This window comes from Amphiprion ocellaris, chromosome 10, assembly GCF_022539595.1.
Source record: "Amphiprion ocellaris isolate individual 3 ecotype Okinawa chromosome 10, ASM2253959v1, whole genome shotgun sequence".
Taxonomy (NCBI): Eukaryota; Metazoa; Chordata; class Actinopteri; family Pomacentridae; genus Amphiprion; species Amphiprion ocellaris.
This window is the reverse complement of record NC_072775.1, coordinates 14286294-14302403: the sequence shown is the minus strand read 5'-3', so window position 1 is coordinate 14302403 and position 16110 is coordinate 14286294. Positions and strand designations below refer to the sequence as shown.

Here is a 16110-nt window from a genome sequence, read left to right as displayed (position 1 = left end):
AATATGTTTATCTCCACACCCTTCACATCCTTTTTCAGTTCTTGTTTCCCTCCGTTCCTTCCCGTACAACCTGTCCTGAACCCTCAACTGTCTCCACCCCCGCCTGCTCCTTCTTCCCTTTAAACATCTAGTCATGAATTTATTATGTGAATCAAAATAGAGCAATGACTCTTTGTCCCCTTTTCCTGCATGTCATTGGTCTAGAATGAATAATTCAGCCACTATGGTTGAAATTAGGATCAGGGAGAAAAAAGAGAATTATTTTGAAGCTGTACCATTCAGGCTATTTTTGAACGGCGAGCTGTCAGCGCCTTTCCTTCAGCGCTCACTCTTTCTATTCCTTCACTTCATGCTCTCCCTCATTCCTCCCACCAGTTCACTCGCTATCACATGAAGATAGAACTGATTCTTCTCTGTCTTCTCCATCCTTGGGAAGGACTGCATGCTAAGCAGATAGAAGGGGATTGGAGTTGGATAAAGTTAGCTTTTGTGATTGGAGAGTGCATGTATTTATGCAACGTGTGTGTGAGCACATCTGTTGTGTCTTTCTTGGCTTCATTCTACAGGATGTTTGTGCATTTTTCAGTGCCGTCCCTGAAGGTTGTTTGCCAGTATTAAGTCATAATCATGAATGCTGTTTTTGCAGATTTCTACTGAATAGCTTTGATGGCACAACATGCAACAGACAGTTCACTTCACAGGCTTTCTCTTTCAGACACCGCCATTGATCTCATTACGGAGCTCTTGCCGTCTCACTGTTTGAGGCGCATTCGATGTTTGCCGTTTAAGATGACAGTTATTGAATGCCCTGAAATGAGTCTCACAAGCTCTCAGTTGGACTTTTATGGCACTTTATGAAGAGGAAACCACCGGGGAGAGGCTGAAATGCTTTGCACATCAGACGACCAGTTGGGGTTGTCAGTGCAGCGGCCGACCAGCAGGGTGTTAGTGTGCAACGGAGGCCATCGAGCGGTCAGACACCTACACATCCATACATGATCTTCACTAGGATTAAAACACGGACACATGGCGTTGTGCGCACATAAGGTCGATCATGCGCTCAGATACACACACATAGATGCAGATGCACACTTGGATGATTATCCTCAGCCTCCCGAGGCATCATTGAAACTTTTCAGCTGTGACCTCGCTAAGAGGAAGAGAGGGAGCGAGATGAGCATTTGAGGGAGACAGAGAGAGTCCTTGAATTTTAACTGGATGCTCCCTGGGGAGAACTCCAATCATCTCTGTGTGTCTTCAGTGCCAGAGTCCCACAGCTTGCTTTAGGAGCTGAAGGACCCTGACGGCTCTAATATTCTCTCATGAAGGCAGGCCTGTCATCATTCACTTCAGAGCTGCTTTTTGGGAGGGAAATCATTTGATTAATCAGCAGTAAAGGGGTTTCTCTTATTCATTTTTAGTGTTGGATAATGACATTCCTCCAGCGGTAGCCAAGTCTTCCAGAGCAGAGGATGTACTAGAGGATAAATGTCACTATCAGTTATCAGTAATGTGATCAGGGCTCCAGCGAAATCATCCCTATAGCAGAGTGTGGCTTAAAGGAAATTTCTTGCAACATTGAAGTCTTTTTTTGTAGTTTTTGGTCACCTTTTCCACCAATTTCCAAATTGTTATGATCTGAGAGCCTGACAGTAGAGTACAGAAAGGTTGTTTGAGGGTCCTGCGCCGTTTCATAGCTGTTCCTAGGACTGGAGCTACTCTCTCAAATCCCCTAATGATGCTATTCCCACTGGGAGCACCTTGGACTTCAACTTCCACATCTGTTCCAGCTGTTCCTGCAGCCCCAGGCACTTTTTGATCTTCTCATGCTCGTTCTCCCTGATGTTACTGTCAGCTGGGACTGCCATATCCATCACAACTCCTTCTTCTGCTTCTTGTCAGCCCCAACTGTGTGACAGAGGACGAAGTGGTGGCTGACAAGAAACATTCCCACATACAAGCAATTCATTTTGTTGAATATAATGTCATTATGAGTAAACTTTTAGACTAAAACTATGACAACAAGACCTAGAATGTGTAAAACTGAAAACTCATTTTATTGTCAAGGTGTTTGTGTGCACATGAACAGACAAATCGAAGCTGTCACAGACCTGTGACGCCAGATAGTGAGCTGTCAATCAGCAAACTTACCCTGAACCCTCCCCACATATTGCCCAGAGCCCGTTCGACCTCGCTCCTCCTCAGGCTCTTCTTCCCTTTAATCTCCTCTTATCTTTTTTCCCCATCCTGGATGGGTTTTTTTTCATCATTTTACTTTCTTCTCACTCCTCCAGCATCCTTTATTTGTTCAACTGTTTTTATGACCTTTCCAGAAACTTCCTCCCCTGTGATCCCTCTCCTCCTCCTCCATCTCCTCCTCTTCCTTGTCCTCACAGTCATGTGTTTCTTTTCACCACCTTGCTCTGCAGTGTTTACAAAGCCTTCACAGCCATACGTGTGTTTATACAGATGTGTGTGTATTGGGGGAGGGGATTGTATATCCTCCTGCGGGATCTCTGGTGTGAAGAGGATCCAGGAAGTGTGATGATCACCTATAATTTTCTTTTGCACACAAAGTAGCCCACTACAAATGCACACACACACACACACACACACACACACATACTCGCGTAACTCACTTGAGGGGCCTGCTGTCTCTTTGCCCAATTGTGGGGTCCACCCTTTCCAGTGGTGCTACAGCTTTGTAAAAAATCAGGCAAGGTAAAAAAAAAATCTAAATGATAAATATCACTTCAAATTAACAGAATTCACAACTTTTGTCTCCACGCCAGTTTTTTGGTCACATCTGGGGTCCGTTTTTAACATTTAGGACTTGTGAGGTCTTTTTTCACACACGCATGTATATCTCTACACTTTATATCTTAATGGGGACATATTTAAAATCTATAACAATGAATTACATTACTTGGTGTTAATTTCCAAACACACTGCGGGACTGAATCAGGATATACACTGTAATTTACATTCTCTACATTCTGCATCTCATCTCTTTCCCTCTAAAATACTCACAATGCAGTACTATTATGATCTGTTGTTAAAGACAAATGAATGCAAAAAGCAGTAATTAATTAATTCATTATTATTTTAATTACAACTACAACCTAATATAACTTTCTTGAGACAATTTCAGGTGTTCAGCTCCAGAGGAACTTAAAATGGATGAATATTTCGAGCCAGAATTCACTGATCAGAAGCTGGAACAGGAGCGAGAGAGAACAAGACAGAGAGTGAGGAGACACAGAGAGACAATGAGACACAGGCAGAGAACGAGAGACAGACATTAGACACAAAGAGAGAACTAGACATAGAGAGAGGACGAGATACAGAGAGAGAATGAGACACAGGCAGAGAACGAGAGACAGACATTAGACACAAAGAGAGAACTAGACATAGAGAGAGGACGAGATACAGAGAGAGAATGAGACATAGAGACAAGGAGACAGAGACGAGACAGAGAGATAATGAGACAGAGATGAGACAGAGACAATGAAACAGAGAGACGTGACAGAGAGACACAAGGAGACAGAGAGACAGAGAGAGAGACGAGACAGAGAGATGAGACATAGAGACAGAACCAGACATAGAAAGAGAATGAGACAGAGAGGGACAACGAAACACAGACATAACACGACATAACCCTAATGAATGAACAAAACTTGGCAGTCTTATGTAACATTCCACAACAAACAGAACATTCTCTTAACAGGAAATTGGCCATTTTAAGGTACTAAGATGGCTGCTCTGTTTACTCCATCATCTGTTTGTGTTTGTAAATGCAGCTGTGTAGATAGTGTTACCTGGCAGGTACAGTTTGAATAAAGCAGAATCCACACACTGCTCACATCTAGTAGCAATTCACTGTAGTTCTCTTCTGATGGCAGAAGATTCTTGAAGTATTTTACTGCTTTCCAGTCTCTGTTTCCTAGTGCTTGAGGTTCTGCAGTAATACAGTGCTCACAGTCCACTTTTTCGGGAACTTGGCTTCTCACTATGAATTTCCTTAAATGTCTGTAAACTGCAGCAGATTCCTCTGGCGTCCAACATCTTTTGACAGCAGATTGTTTACCTAAAGAGGCAAAAAAGACATACAATACAAGGAAAATATCTTAAACATGGTCCAAGAACTATAGTGAAATGAGGACAAATCTGGACACAATTTCCAAAAGCTTAATCTCAATTTCAGACAAAACAGAATATCTGCAGGGCTAATCAAGGCACCACAGCATTATTGTTACTAGTGTTGCTTTCGTCAACAAAAATTATGACTAAATATTGTTGTCAACAAACCTTTATCACATGACGAAAACGAGATGAGACAACGTAAATGCTGGTCATGTGATGATAACTATAATGAAATATATAATGCAATATTGTTGACCAATAAAAACAAGACTAAATTTGGTTTACAAAATAAAAACTACGCTAAAATGCCTCTTCATTTTCGTTGACCAAAACGAGATGAGATGAAATGTTCTTTCGTCTCGTTTATTTATTATTTTGTAGTATTTCTGTTTCCCGTGTCTGGGCTGCATCAGGTCACACTGCACAGATGCAGGCAATGTGACTTACTCAATCCTATACCTATAAGGTAATAATAATATGATAAAAAGATAATCTTGTTTGAATTGTGAAATGGGTTTGGCTAAAAGAACATTTTGGTTTTGTCTATACTACTTGGTATGTATACTATATTGACTTGGTTAAATATAATTGCATTACTGAAAAGAGACTGAAATACAATTTTCAGTGACTAAACTAGACTAAAGTGTTGTCAGTTTTTGTCGACTAACACAAATAAAATAGTCATAGACAATTCTGACTAAAACAAGACTAAAATGCTCAGACTTTTAGTCGACTAAAACTTGACTAGACTAAAAAAGAGTATGAACTTGACTAAAACTGATAAAAAGTAAAATGACAGCTTGACACAGATGAGACTAAAACTAAAATTAAAACAGGCTGCCAAAAACAACACTAGTTGTTATTGTTGCAAAAACCATGTGAATCATATCTATCAAGGAGATTGCAAAGCTTACCTCTCTTTGTTGTTCACACCATCTGGTTTTGGGCAGATGATGAGGTACATTCTTGCAGGGATGCCGCACTGTCCTCATCTTCTGAGTCCTCGCCTTGTGCCACACTGGCTTCTGGATACAGAAAAAAATAGAGAGCATACATAGATGTAGACAGGGTCAGAATTTGATGTGAACAACATAACAGCATGGATCCATCATGCCTTGTATCGATGGTTAAGGCTGCTGCTGGTGATGTAATGGTATGGTGGAGATTTTCTTGGCACACTTTGGGCCCCTTAGTACCAGCTGGTTTATACCTCATATCCTGCCTAAGTACTGCTGCTGACCATGTCAATCTCTTTAGGACCACAGCGTACCATCTTCTGATGGACACGTCCAGTAGGATAATGCTCCATGTCACAAAGTCAAAACAGATAATCTCACACTGGTTTCTTGAACATGAGTTTGACAATGAGTTCTCTGGACTCAGATGTCCTCCACATATACCAAATCTCAGTTCAATAGAGCACCTTTGGGATGAAGTGGAACAAGAGATTGGCATAACAGATGTTTCATGACACCAAGAATTAAAAGGGGTATACTCTAGCCTAGGCCAGTTTATAACTGTTGACACAAAGATTAAGCATGCTAAACTCTTAATTGTTTAGTTAGTTTTTTTTTACAAAGAGGTATGCTCAGCAAGCAAATCATTATGAAAGAACATAACTAGAATGTCCTTGAGCTAATTTAAATTTAAATAATTTCCTCCAGGATGAATAAAGTAGATCTTATCTTAAATGAAAACAGTTCAAATTAAAGGAAAAACTGAAAAATTGAAGCAAAACATTATGAAAGAACATCCACATTGGTTAGTGCTGCTTTCACTTGTTTCTGTACAACAGATTTTAGTATAATACCTCTTTGTATTGTCTTTGACTTGTGCTTAAACTAAGATTGACTTGATCTGCATTTAACAAGCCAGATTAAACTCCTGGCAAAAGTATAATTTAGCTTTTATACCCCAGGGGCTGAAATAACCCAGAATAAAACCTTCCAGGCTAGAATACATGCCATGTAATATGAGATTACATCAATCAAATGAATTTTATCTTAATTTAAGAACAGTCAATTAAGTTAAATCAAGCATTTTAGGCAAAATAAGGCTATACAGTAGCTTGGTAGTTAGCACTGCTGCCTTGCAGCTAGAAGATCCCAGGTTTGCATCCTAGCCTGGGCCTGGGATCTTTCTGTGTGGAGTTTGCATGTTCTTCCTGTGCATGTGTGGGTTTTCTCCAGGTTATCCAGCTTCCTCCCACAGTCCAAAAACCTGCTGAGGTTAATTGGTGATTCTAAATCATCCATAGGTGTGAATGTGACTGTGATTGTTTGTCTCTATGTGTAGTCTTGTGACACATCGCTACCTGTCCAGGTGAACCTTCACCCTAAGTCAGCTGGAATAGACTCCAGCCCACCATGACCCTAATGAGGATTATGTGGTGTATAGACAATGGATGGATGGATTTTATGCAAAATATACTATGAGATATTATGCCAATGTAATGGTTAATTTCTGGAGCACAAATCAAGCCAATCGTAATTCAAGCACAATACAAAGGTAATATAAATAGATATTATACTGAAATCAGCTATACAGTCACAATGGAAATCAACAACAGCAAATGTTGATCTTCTTTGATAATGTTTTGCTTACAATATAATTTTATCTTAGTATGCAATTCAGTTTTTCCATTGATTTGAATCTCTTTAATTGTAATTAGTTCAAGGACATTTTAGTAAGAATAATGATTTACTTGCTAAGCATACCTCTTCGTAAAAAAAACAAAAAACCTAAATAACTGAACAATTAAGAGCTTACCATACTTAATCTCTTTGCGTCAACAGGTGTAAACTGGCCTAGGCAGAGTATACCCCAGGGTATACTTTGGCCTAGACCAGTTTGTATTCTTTGGCTGGCGAGTTAATCTCCAGAGCCAGTTACACCAGTAGTTGTATTTAATAAAGTGGCTGCTAAATGTATGTATTATTAAAGTAAATCCAAGCTTACCTCTCATTTTTGCTGACACCACTTGGTTTTGGGCAGATGATGAGGTACATTCCAATAGGGGTGCCACACTGCCCTCATCTTCTGAATCCTCTCCTTGTACACACTGGCTTCTGGGTACAGAAAAACATTATTTTTATATATATAATTTTTTGACTTAAAACATGAAGTAATTGTCAGTAAAGCAAAGTCTGGCTTTGAATGAGGGGAAACGATTTGAAATGATGCTGTCTTGAAGTTAATACTTCAACCTCCAAATGACTGTTCAATATGACCATCTTACTACACGGTTAACTGCCTACTGCGCTGGAACAGAAAAATTAAAACCTATCTTGATGTGTCACTTGTAATGTAAAGGATAACTGCCACATGCTTTGTGCCTCCACAAACCAGTCAAGTTGAACTTTACAGACATATATGTCCAGAGTCGTATCTGTATTAAAGTCTTACCCTGACCCTTTAAGTGACAACACAAGTGAGTAAAAACGAGATGTTTACGGGTTGCAGCCTTCGTGAAGCCCTTTCAGACTTAAAGGAAGGGCCTTCTGTGCTGTCCTTATTTGAATCAAACAGAGCATCAGAAAAATCTGGTATTCTATCCATCAGAAAAAGGAAGAAAAAAGTATGACTATCCATTTAAAAAATCAGTTACAAGAAAAAGATTTTGTTGAAAATAGACTATAATAATTACTTGTATTCAGACTGTCAGAACCGTACCAATAAGCTCTTTGTCCTTCTCAACTTTGGAACAACGTTGTGCTCAGAATGCCCACCAGAATAGTTTTTCATGGAATCCTCATCAGTTTCATCCACTATGCTCTCATTTGAACTACCCAGAGGCTCACAAACATCTGATATTCTATGCATCTGCAAAAACATAACAGAGTGATGTCAAGGTATGGCTATCCATCACAAAGAAAGCATTTTTAAACTACATTCTATTGCCATAAAAAATAAAAGTGTCTGAGAAATAGCAGAATGTTTTCTGTACTCCTTTTCTTTCTGACAACCTCATTGCAGTGCAGACTCAGAAGCTGGTCTTCTATACAGTCCTCACCTATTTCATCACTTAGGGGATGATCCACGAGGGGCAACTGCCATACGATTAACATCTAAATTCAGTTAAACATAACGTAAGCAGTAAGTAACATGGGTTTAATTATGACAGGTATTTTCCCAATAATATGCAGAGGTACCTACAAGTGTCACAATGCATTACTGAGGGTTAGAATGCATCAAATTCAAATGAGCCTTTTCAAACATGCAGCAGCTCAAGTAGTGTAAAAATATACCTGCAATTATCAGAGTTTAAATCATGTCATGCATTGCAGCAAGGATGTGAAAACACCTAAGCTGTGATCCATACGGAGGACCCCATGAGGGTCAAGACATGAGACAAGAGAAACAATGTGAGTGTGTGATGTGAACTGGGCCCCACATGGTGTGTACTGGGAACATTTGTGTGTGAGGCTCACAAGAAGTTAAGTCGATAAAAGCATGAGTGTGTGATGTGAACTGGGCCCCACATGAACTGTCCTGGGAACATTTGGGTGTGATGCTCACTGGCTTCAAGAAGTGGAGTAGAGAAATGTATGAGTGTGTGATGGTAACTGGCTACATGAGGACAAGATTAGAAAGGTGTCAGTCAGAGGAACTCATTTCCTTAAAACTGAAGTCTATATCATCACCCTGAATGAAAGGCCACATCAGACAAGCAGTTTGAATTCCTCCTATCTTGGTAATGGAACTACATAGTGTGCAGACCAACAGTATGTACATTACCTGTGCATAAGCATCATCTTGGTCTGAATCCTCATGTGAAGCACCATGTATGGGGGACATCTCAGGCTCTACTGCCACAGCAGAAGCCATCTTGTTTGTTACCTGCAATTTAGATACAAACAAAAAGCATTAAGCACTGACATCCAACATGTTCTATATTTAGAAATATGCACATTGCTAGAGTTTATGTGAAAACCATGTTTGAAACAGCATAAACTGAAAGCTACATGTAGAGCATCATCTTCTCCAGAGGTACCAACAAGTGTCACAGTGCGTTACAGATGGTTAGAATGCATCAAATTCAAATGAGCCTTTTCAAACATGCAGCAGTTCAAGTAGTGTGAAAATATACCTGCAATTATCAGAGTTTAAATTATGTCATGCATTGCAGCAAGGATGTGAAAACACCTAAGTTGTGATCCATACGGAGGGCCCCATGAGGGTCAAGACTAGAAACAATGTGAGTGTGTGATGTGAACTGGGCCCCACATGGTGTGTACTGAGAACATTTGTGTGTGAGGCTCACAAGAAGTTAAGGCGATAAAAGCATGAGTGTGTGATGTGAACTGGGCCCCACATGAACTGTCCTGGGAACATTTGGGTGTGATGCCCACTGGCTTCAAGAAGTGGAGTAGAGAAATGTATGTGTGTGATGTTAACTGGCTACATGAGGACAAGATTAGAAAGGTGTCAGTCAGAGGAACTCATTTCCTTAAAACTGAAGTCTATATCATCACCCTGAATGAAAGGCTGCATCAGACAAGCAATTTGAATTCCTCCTATCTTGGTAATGGAACTACATAGTGTGCAGACCAACAGTATGTACATTACCTGTGCATAAGCATCATCTTGGTCTGAATCCTCATGTGAAGCACCATGTATGGGGGACATCTCAGGCTCTACTGCCACAGCAGAAGCCATCTTGTTTGTTACCTGCAATTTAGATACAAACAAAAAGCATTAAGCACTGACATCCAACATGTTCTATATTTAGAAATATGCACATTACTAGAGTTTATGTGAAAACCATGTTTGAAACAGCATAAACTGAAAGCTACATGTAGAGCATCATCTTCTCCAGAGGTACCAACAAGTGTCACAGTGCGTTATAGATGGTTAGAATGCATCAAATTCAAATGAGCCTTTTCAAACATGCAGCAGTTCAAGTAGTGTGAAAATATACCTGCAATTATCAGAGTTTAAATTATGTCATGCATTGCAGCAAGGATGTGAAAACACCTAAGTTGTGATCCATACGGAGGGCCCCATGAGGGTCAAGACTAGAAACAATGTGAGTGTGTGATGTGAACTGGGCCCCACATGGTGTGTACTGGGAACATTTGTGTGTGAGGCTCACAAGAAGTTAAGGCGATAAAAGCATGAGTGTGTGATGTGAACTGGGCCCCACATGAACTGTCCTGGGAACATTTGGGTGTGATGCCCACTGGCTTCAAGAAGTGGAGTAGAGAAATGTATGAGTGTGTGATGTTAACTGGCTACATGAGGACAAGATTAGAAAGGTGTCAGTCAGAGGAACTCATTTCCTTAAAACTGAAGTCTATATCATCACCCTGAATGAAAGGCTGCATCAGACAAGCAATTTGAATTCCTCCTATCTTGGTAATGGAACTACATAGTGTGCAGACCAACAGTATCTACATTACCTGTGCATGAGCATCATCTTGGTCTGAATCCTCATGTGAAGCACCATGTATGGGGGACATCTCAGGCTCTACTGCCACAGCAGAAGCCATCTTGTTTGTTACCTGCAATTTAGATACAAACAAAAAGCATTAAGCACTGACATCCAACATGTTCTATATTTAGAAATATGCACATTACTAGAGTTTATGTGAAAACCATGTTTGAAACAGCATAAACTGAAAGCTACATGTAGAGCATCATCTTCTCCAGAGGTACCAACAAGTGTCACAGTGCGTTACAGATGGTTAGAATGCATCAAATTCAAATGAGCCTTTTCAAACATGCAGCAGTTCAAGTAGTGTAAAAATATACCTGCAATTATCAGAGTTTAAATTATGTCATGCATTGCAGCAAGGATGTGAAAACACCTAAGTTGTGATCCATAGGGAGGGCCCCATGAGGGTCAAGACTAGAAACAATGTGAGTGTGTGATGTGAACTGGGCCCCACATGGTGTGTACTGGGAACATTTGTGTGTGAGGCTCACAAGAAGTTAAGGCGATAAAAGCATGAGTGTGTGATGTGAACTGGGCCCCACATGAACTGTCCTGGGAACATTTGGGTGTGATGCCCACTGGCTTCAAGAAGTGGAGTAGAGAAATGTATGAGTGTGTGATGTTAACTGGCTACATGAGGACAAGATTAAAAAGGTGTCAGTCAGAGGAACTCATTTCCTTAAAACTGAAGTCTATATCATCACCCTGAATGAAAGGCTGCATCAGACAAGCAATTTGAATTCCTCCTATCTTGGTAATGGAACTACATAGTGTGCAGACCAACAGTATCTACATTACCTGTGCATGAGCATCATCTTGGTCTGAATCCTCATGTGAAGCACCATGTATGGGGGACATCTCAGGCTCTACTGCCACAGCAGAAGCCATCTTGTTTGTTACCTGCAATTTAGATACAAACAAAAAGCATTAAGCACTGACATCCAACATGTTCTATATTTAGAAATATGCACATTACTAGAGTTTATGTGAAAACCATGTTTGAAACAGCATAAACTGAAAGCTACATGTAGAGCATCATCTTCTCCAGAGGTACCAACAAGTGTCACAGTGCGTTACAGATGGTTAGAATGCATCAAATTCAAATGAGCCTTTTCAAACATGCAGCAGTTCAAGTAGTGTAAAAATATACCTGCAATTATCAGAGTTTAAATTATGTCATGCATTGCAGCAAGGATGTGAAAACACCTAAGTTGTGATACATACGGAGGGCCCCATGAGGGTCAAGACTAGAAACAATGTGAGTGTGTGATGTGAACTGGCCCCACATGGTGTGTACTGGGAACATTTGTGTGTGAGGCTCACAAGAAGTTAAGGCGATAAAAGCATGAGTGTGTGATGTGAACTGGGCCCCACATGAACTGTCCTGGGAACATTTGGGTGTGATGCCCACTGGCTTCAAGAAGTGGAGTAGAGAAATGTATGAGTGTGTAATGTTAACTGGCTACATGAGGACAAGATTAAAAAGGTGTCAGTCAGAGGAACTCATTTCCTTAAAACTGAAGTCTATATCATCACCCTGAATGAAAGGCTGCATCAGACAAGCAATTTGAATTCCTCCTATCTTGGTAATGGAACTACATAGTGTGCAGACCAACAGTATCTACATTACCTGTGCATGAGCATCATCTTGGTCTGAATCCTCATGTGAAGCACCATGTATGGGGGACATCTCAGGCTCTACTGCCACAGCAGAAGCCATCTTGTTTGTTACCTGCAATTTAGATACAAACAAAAAAACTACTGAAAAGTACTGAAAGTAGAGAAATGTATGAGTGTGTGATGTTCACTGGCTCCATGAGGACAATAGTAGAAAGATGTCAGTCAGAGGAACACATTTCTTTTAAGGCCAACACTGTCTACCTCGCACCATTACCTGTGCACAAGCATCATTCTGGTTTGAATTCTCATGCAAAGCACCATCTATGGGGGACATCTCGATTTGCTGCCACAGGAGAAGTCTGCTTGTTTGTTTGCTGGAATTCAGATACAAACAATAAAACACTACATGCTGACAGACACAATTTGCTCTTTTTCAGAAATATGACATTTTTTTAAAGTTTAGCTGAATGCTTATCAACAAGTCACAATGCATTATGGAGACAGACATAAAACAGTAGCTGTCGTGCACTAGTTCACCAATTTTTACTTTTGCAACACATTTTTACACAAATTAGCAAAAACAAAGTACCATTTTACGCCAATCACCGTAGTTGTACTCAATTTCAGATCCGATTTCTATTTTTTTCACAGCAAATAGACACATATGTGGTGTGTTGTTTACTATGATTTTTTTCATGATGCAATTTGGAGATCTGTGATTGTCATTCACTAATCTTCCAAGAGAGCCGTCTTCTTTTGATGCATCAATACTAAAAATGTAAAAGAAAAATGTTTAATTCTAAAGTGTGCACCTATTTACACTTTTGTTATCAATTCCTTTTAATATACATGTTTTAACAGTGTGACGAGAATAAGATACTATAACATACCAAGTCTCCTTGATGACAACTTATGTTACAGACTTAAACTAATTTATTAGACTAAATTGTTAAGTCTATTCTATGTGTGATTACAAAGATTGTTCCTGTTGTCATTCATTAACCATTCAAAACCTTGTTTGAGATTGCAATCAAAACATAATTTCTGCAAAATGCAAAACTTTCTTACCCCCAGCGACGTTTTTCCCATTCAAATTCAAACAGAAATGTACTCTGTTTCTCCGAGTAGTGTCTGGACCAGCATTCTTCAACTGATAAGAGTTCACCTCTGTATTCCAAGAGGAAAGCTCCTGGTTCAATGGGCTGGGTAACAAACACTCCTCTTCCTATGAGGACATAATTAAATACACATTTAATTGAAGAAACACTTAGTTGTCTAAACTTTTCTAATAAAAAAATGACCCACAGCTCATAAATACTCTCTGGCAGAAAAGTCTTCTGTTGTGTGTTGCATGTGTGAAACAGCAACATCGGAGGAATACCAGCTGGGGATTCAGCGGTTTTCCTCTGTTGTGTATGTGTGAGAGAGGCTTGTTTATATAAATACTACTGTAGATATTTTATACTGTGCAACTGTGTGGTGTAACATGCAAAGATTCACTGTCCCATACCTTTGTTACTATTAATAAATCTTTCTATAAATCCAGGCTTGTCCCTCGAAGACAGAATATATGATGTTGCATCATCAACAGGCTGTATCCTGTTCTTCCTTTTTGACATTATGGCTCTGTGAAAATAAAAGCCAAAATATTACACAGATTTTGCACAGGTATCTTATAAAGATACCTAAACTTATGAATGTATGACCAATAAAAATACAATACCACAATATTATACTATAATGAGGAATTTTCTTTAACCCCTGAAAACAGTGTGCAACGGCTGCAACTAATGATTATTTTAATAACTGAATAATTAATTATTTGCATTAAAAAAAGGAATACAGTTTTAATTTTCACTCGTGTGATAAGAAACGGAACATTAATTAAATTTCACAGTGCGAAAAAGTGCCCAAATATCCCTGAGTAAAAGTACATACATTTAATCACAAGTATTCTAATGAAACTACTCTTACAAATACAATTTATAAAAGAAATACACAAGTACATGTAATAGAGAAATGTAGTGCATTACTACCCATCACGGCAACATAGTGAAACTCAAACAAAACTGCCATGTCACTCAGCCTGCCATAATATTTTACTAGATTTTGGTAGTTTTGTAGTACAACAACATTCATACATTTGCACATGGCCACAGAACCTTACCTTAGTAGAGGACAGTGGCTCTTGAATGGACTGTGTAATGCCACACTTTCCTACCTGTGCTAGACTTGTTGATTTATTGAGATTAATTATTAGCTAGTTTATTTTTATTCATTAGTTTGTTTATTATTTATTATTATTATATTAAATTAATGTAATCTCTTGTATGAGTTTATCAGTACTTTAGTATTTTTCTAATAAATAATTTATAAATAATTTATAAATAGATATAAATAATAAATCCATAAGTAATAAAGGAATAAATCAATCATTAGTTTATTATTTAATAACAAATTGTACCAAATTAATTAGGTAATTATTTAAATAATGCATTATATTAATAACTCATTTAATGAATTAATTAATTTATTATTAAATGCAATTAATTAATTAATATTCTATTAATAATTAATTAAATGTAAATTTTTAAAATTTATCAATATATAGTTTTATGATTACATATAAAGCATAATGAATGGGTAATACATTAATGAATGAATCCTAAATAAATAGTCAATATTTATTTAACTATATATTGATGTATCATTTTAAATATAAATTTAGTAGTTTATCATTACTTTGTTATTTAATAATTATTATTTATGTATTATTTATTATTTTCAATTTATTATTGTTATTGATATTATTATCATTTATCATTATTTAGATTTTCTGCTATTATCTAGTATCTATTATTGCTATTATATGCTATTTTAGATGCATATCTGTTGGATATATATCTGGTTCAGTGAGCTTTTGGACACTCAAATTTTCCTTTGGGGATTAATAAAGTGTTATAGGAGCAATGTGTCTGCAGTGGCCTACTAGCTGTTAGCTCATTTCTCATCAGTCTGTCCTGCAGAGATGTTTTTCAGTGTCTTCCTACTTTTAAATATACCTTTTCTGTCCCTCTCAACCTGCTGACCAGCAGGCAGATGGGTCCTCCCACAAAAAGAGCCAGGTTCTGCTTGTGTTTTTTTCCCTGTTAAAGGGGTGTTTTCCTTGCTACTGTTGCCTTAGGGCTTGCTGTGTGGTTTCAGACATATGGGTTCTGTAAAGCATCTGGAGACAATTTGACTAATTGGTGCTATATAAATAAAATTGAACTGAATTGAATTAACAACTCATGAATGGTAGAGCTAAATGCTAGCGGACTAGCGGCTAACCGCTAGCGGGCTAGCGGTTAGCAGCTAACGGGCTAGCGGCTAACACCTAGCAGGCAAGCAGCTCCAGCTAGCAGGCTAATAGCTCAAGGGGGTAACAGTAACCACTAACTTTTAATCTAGAAAAGCCCCTGTGTGGTACTTTATTTAGCATCACCGTTGTTGTTCTTACAAGTAACTGGGTACAGAGGACAAACATCATCAAAATGAACAAAGTTCAACTTAAACTTACCTGTTTTGCACAGCATGGCAGGCCTGGAGTCGACAGACGGAGATGACGTAGTGAGTGTCATATTGCAGGGAGGCCCCGCCCACATCTTGTTCCATTGGCTGAGATGATACACACTTCAGGAAGTGTGTGTATCTGCTGCAGTACCACGAAGTGCCACCCGGGGCTCTCACGAGCACAAAAAAAGTTACACACTTTTACACACTTTCCAGTTTTTGTTACCTTGTGGGCCATGTGAAGAAAAAGCGGGAGGCATATCAGGGGAGTCTCCTGAGCTGAAATAAATTGAAATCGGTGTGGGGCCCACCATTTTGGGCCCCACACTGTCGCTGGGCCCCTCACTGTTGGTGTGCTC

At 38.9% G+C, this 16110-nt stretch overlaps 1 protein-coding gene and 2 long non-coding RNA genes across 5 annotated transcripts in view; 1 reads left to right on the top strand and 2 right to left on the bottom strand.

Moving 5' to 3' along the window:
• Positions 1-16110, top strand: part of LOC111572309 (leucine-rich repeat and immunoglobulin-like domain-containing nogo receptor-interacting protein 3) — a 74440-nt gene that overhangs the window by 13563 nt on the left and 44767 nt on the right. The gene's annotated exons all lie outside the window — the stretch shown is intronic.
• On the bottom strand, positions 2639-9055 carry LOC129349803 (uncharacterized). 2 transcript variants are annotated; one of them, XR_008602936.1, is made up of 5 exons: positions 8881-9055; positions 7102-7211; positions 5058-5168; positions 3819-4087; positions 2639-2700 (listed from the first exon to the last, which is right to left on the bottom strand). It is a non-coding gene; the product is annotated as an uncharacterized LOC129349803 (long non-coding RNA). The 2 variants fall into 2 exon arrangements; XR_008602935.1 differs by lacking the exon at positions 2639-2700 and having other exon boundaries at positions 3336-4087; positions 8881-9051.
• Positions 12206-14322, bottom strand: LOC118469523 (uncharacterized). 2 transcript variants are annotated; one of them, XR_008602938.1, is made up of 4 exons: positions 13710-14322; positions 13268-13424; positions 12474-12969; positions 12206-12311 (listed from the first exon to the last, which is right to left on the bottom strand). It is a non-coding gene; the product is annotated as an uncharacterized LOC118469523 (long non-coding RNA). The 2 variants fall into 2 exon arrangements; XR_008602937.1 differs by having other exon boundaries at positions 13268-14322.